Source organism: Sinocyclocheilus grahami, unplaced genomic scaffold, assembly GCF_001515645.1.
Source record: "Sinocyclocheilus grahami isolate Dianchi unplaced genomic scaffold, SAMN03320097.WGS_v1.1 scaffold260.1, whole genome shotgun sequence".
NCBI classification, from domain to species: Eukaryota; Metazoa; Chordata; class Actinopteri; order Cypriniformes; family Cyprinidae; genus Sinocyclocheilus; species Sinocyclocheilus grahami.
The window spans coordinates 613,219-618,099 of NW_015505439.1; the positions used below are offsets into that span (position 1 = coordinate 613,219).

Consider the following 4,881-nt stretch of genomic DNA (forward strand, 5'->3'; position numbering starts at 1 on the left):
CATAGCTGTCTTCGGTCTTTTATACTCTCGTGACGCATTTGTCCATATTTTCAATCTGTGAGTGTTCAACCAAGTGCACTTGTGCAGGACTGTCACAGAGATATCCAGTAGCCATTTTGTACTTCAGCCCATGTTATTGTTTGCTAGATTCTGTTCAGTGGCCCCCCAAGACCGGCTGCTCTTTTTAATTTGGGGAATTACAAATCAGTTCTCATTTTTTACCCAGCTGGTGCTTTCATCTAAAACAATTTTGTGATAAAGGGTGATATGTAATTAGGAATATGAAATCAAGGACTGTAGGGTGATAGTTATACATGTAATTGACAATAACATTGCAATTTCCCGTAATAGGTTACTGGTAAAGCTTTGGTTTTCTAATTTTCTCATTTTCATTATATCTATCACAACATTTCATTGATACAGTGATTAATTAAGACACTGGAGCAACCATAATAAAGCACTTCACTGTCTTTGTCATTGTCAAGATTTGATGAAACAATTGCCAGATGACATATTAATTGGTTTATAGGATTTATTTAAGTGAATCACTCCTGACTGAGCTCAGCCATTTATTAAAACTGGAATCTGTGAACATGTGCATTTCAACAAATACATGTAATAAAACCTGAACCTATAATTTGGACTTTTTTCACAATCACTTCGCATAAACATCCCATGTAACAACCCATAAGTATATGCTATCTGTATCTTTTTGTTTATGTTTGTGGATAACAGTTTAAATGGTATTAACATTCAATGTTGTATTATATTGAATGTACAGATCTTATGTATATTTATGTGTTAAGTAGCAATGGGCATCGATAAATCAAGGTTCAAGAATCATGAATCGCGGTCTGTGGTATCGCGCGAGTCACCACTTTTTCGGGGTACATCCCTGCAGCCCTGCGCTCTGCAGTCAAGTCTTGATAAGCCGCATTAAACCATCAGATTCAACAACAGAAGCGTGCCAACCGGTAACTCACAACCTCCGCAAGACGAATACAGTCCAGAACAAGCGAAACCCAATACTCCACTCATTGTAGTAAAGTATCATTTTCTGTTGCTCATAAATGCGTCAGTAACAGCGTGCGCATTTACTAAGAGAAGGATTGACCAAAAACAGTCGTGATGAGTAACAATACCGTGGCTTTAGAGCATTTGCAGGTGCAAGATGAAGGCACGTGACAGAAAAAAAGAGCTCTTCTGCAGTATCCTGACATGCCCAAGTCACACTGAACTATTTGACTGGATGATTAGCTAGATGATATTTCGGGTTGTTACGGACATCCGGTTAATGGAGGGATTTTACGCTCGCGATAATACTATTGTGTAATCAGTACATTCCGTGAGCCAGAATGTGTTTAACACGTGAGGATGTGTCATAAGACGAAGATGGCTGTGGGTTTGGGAGCATCGTTAAATCTGCATCACACGTAGGGTTTGGAACGGAGAAAAGTTCGATTTTTATTTTGGTCACATTCGGTACGTTAACGGTTCTCACAAGCCAATGTGGTTATAACACGAAAATGCTCTGGCACTGCTACTGAATGTAGAGCGGTTACGAATGACTTTGTGAGCCGGTTCTTTTTAGCAATTCAAAAACGTACAAGTGTAGATCGGTTCCCGATCGAATGATTCATGTGAGTCGGCTCTTTTTATTGATTCAACACCATACCACGTCTGACTCTCATGAGTCAGTTATATGTGACTCAAATTCTAAATCAGTCGGACATGTTTCTGAACAGGAAGTTATTTCTTTCGTCATGAATGACTGGCAATTAATCAAAAGAACCGTTTTGTGTTATGTTGTTAAGTCTCGTGAGACTTAAATTAGTGTAGTTACTGACAGGTTGTTCGTACGACAACGTGTAGCTTCACATTATGAGTTCAGTTGTAATCAGTTGTATTTTATAAATAAAGAATGAATGAATTAAATATGCTACCATTTTATTTTTGTTTGAATAGTTAAGGCTACTTATTGTAATTGCATTACGCCGCCCCAAAAAAGTCCGTAAAAGTCTGAAATGATCATATTATTTAGCATCAGACTGTCTCTTTTTTTTTTTTTTTTTCAAATTTATCTTCCTCAAAAGTATTAAAAGAATCGTGCATGGAACCGTGCAATTATGATTTATATCCCTAGTCATACGTGAGCCCAAAGATTCATTGTGAGTGAGGGTATCTCCAGCATCCGCCCCCGCTCGTCTTTGCTCAAGCCCCCGCCCATCGTCTACCACCAGGAAGACACGCACTGATAATTACCGCTGCCTCATCACATACATACGGGCAAGGTTGAGATGATTTGGTCCAAATAAACGTCTACAGACACCGAATATATCGGTTTCATTAAATAAGTTTGATCACTGCATCATCCCATCTGACTCTCCCCACACTGCTTTCTCTGCAACACGCACATTAATTCTCGACCACTCTGTCGCAGTTTGCCATATTGGCCTCCCCCACTATCAATCGCTGATCACTTTCGTTAAATCCTCACCCGATGCCATCATAACTTTATTTATATTCAGCGACGAAAAATGAATCTGGCAGGCAAAGCAGTAAGAGCCGATCTGGTTTTTAAATGCTGCTGCAAAATTAAACATCCAGGCGTTAGTTTCACTGTCATTTCAGTGACTAATGGCCTGATGCTGTAACTTCAACAGAGTCTTTTATAAAACCTATCTGCGTCTCTTAAACATCTGGTCAAATCAATCATTATTTAGATGGCGCCTCTGCGCAAAACTTTGCCAGACATATAATGGTAATTCAGCTGCAGGGGCTGGATGTGAATTCAGGACAGAAACGCAGTGGAGCAAACGCAGTCCCTGTCCAGGGTGCTGAAACGCAGAAACCGCCCACATCGTGCCGCATGAACCACACATGATTGTCCCTAAAATCTGACATCCTCCGAACAGTGTATCAAGCTTGAATTAAAAAAGATACGCAAAATGAAAGGTTACGGATTTCCTTTAATTAAAAAAAAAATCCACTGTTGCCTGCGCTGCGACTTCAAGTCAACCACTTTTTGGCCAGACAAATCTAAAAGAAAGACGAAAAATCAATCGCATCAAATCCTTTTCCTCATCTCCTTCTTTAAATAAAGCTTACCTGATCCCGTAGTCGGTGGACGACCGTCAGTAATGAAGTGTCTGTCTGCGAATTTCAACAGCAAAGCACCATCAACCCCTTTCTGTAGGGACTGAGCTGCTGCAACGGCAATGTGCGTGCGTTCTTCCTCAATGGAGAGCTGCTCTGCCCTCGACAAAGATGGCGTCCGCTTTGACGTCAGCGACGTTTAATAGAAATCTGTCGGGGAGGAGAGGCCCAAATAAAATTTAGCACCTGCCGTGAAACATTGTTTGGCAGCAGCATGTGAATGTTGAGTTGACAAGAATAACAAAACTCGTCCAATCTAATTTGGTCTGAGTATCACAGACCTTTTTTGTCTGTTGGGAAAAGCAAAAATGAAAGTAAAACAATTGATTCTGAATTAACATGTTTGGGCATATACAGTGGGAATATATTATACCTTCTGAATGTGTGGTATTTTCTCTCACATAGAGTAGAGAGTGAGTTTTTTATTTTTGTTGAATTTAGCATAGTTTATTTTAGGTTTATTTATTCACTTAATTAGAAGAAAAATGTTAATGAAAGAAATGCTAAATATGTTAAGCAGACAAATATTGCACATTTGACTGCATGTCAGCACTGCAAGCACCAGACACAGAGAATGAGAATGCTCTCAGTCATTGGTCAAATGGCAGATCTTGTAAGCCAATCAGGAAAGGAATTTTAACACTCATCCTTATTTTGCTCAGTTCAGAGATTAACATGCAATGATGTAAAAACTATTTTACTTACCCTCAGCATGAGGTTGAACTGACTTGTGTCAGAAAGCCATGCGACAATGCTCAATACGCTTATTAGGAAAACCCCTCTGGAGAACAAAAAACATGGAAAAAAACTGCAAAACCTGCTACAGCAAGGACACCTAAAAACTGGAAAAATGACTTGCAAAAGTTTAAGTAGGTGCTCAGGCAATAAAGGGCAGTCTAGAAGTCTAGTGTGACACATCATAAGGTAATCAGACTCAGATTGCATATTTTTAGTGTTCATAATTAATTCAAATCAAATTTTATGTTAGTTTATGCCACCATGCATATTTCATGCAAATTAACGAGATCAAGATTAATGAGAAATTTTGAATGTTTAATGCACAGTTAACTATATATAACTTTAGATTTATATGATATACCCTTTTAATAGCCATAGTTTTCTCATCATCTCAGTAAATATGCTATTAGTTGTGGAGTGAGAAAATATTAGTACAATAAATAATTTTTTGTGATGATTTAATGGTACATTTGAGTAAAATAAACATCAGTAATATTATTATTAATAACTGAATCTGTGATTGTCAACCAGAGTAATGCTGAATATAACTAAATACACAGGTAGCTCCCAACAAATCTTGAGTTATTTTCTCTTAAAATATATTTATAGTGAACATCACAGACAGTTTAAAGACAGTTGCTTGTCATGAAATTTAACCTAACTTGAAACAAAGCAGATCTGGTAGATTTCTTTCCCTCTCAGCTGCCTTTTTTTGTAATGTTGAGATTAAAGTGAAGCTTTAAAAAAAGCTCTGTGAATCTTTGAAGCCTTTGAAGTATTTTTTTATTTTCATCTGTAGCATTTGACTTTGCTGCTGCTGTTTTTGCACCTTCAGTGGGAGAAGATTAGTAGTTGCATTATCAGATCTCTTTGTGACTAGACCTTGCTCTCTGACACGTCACTCATGGACTAATTTCCCCCTTAATTAAACCAGAAAGAGGAGAGTGAAAGAGAACAAGAGAGAGCACAGATGAAACTGGGCAGGGG

At 38.2% G+C, this 4,881-nt stretch overlaps 1 protein-coding gene across 2 annotated transcripts in view; it reads right to left on the reverse strand.

Annotated features, from left to right (window-relative positions):
* Window positions 1-3,277, reverse strand: part of LOC107599071 (synaptosomal-associated protein 25-A) — a 28,266-nt gene extending 24,989 nt beyond the window's left edge. Inside the window, exon 1 of one of the 2 annotated variants that reach the window (XM_016290556.1) lies at window positions 3,109-3,277. The gene's annotated coding sequence lies outside the window, so the exon portion shown is untranslated. The remainder of the gene's footprint in view (window positions 1-3,108) is intronic. The other variant, XM_016290555.1, reaches the window with a different exon arrangement.
* Window positions 3,278-4,881: the final 1,604 nt, after the last annotated feature.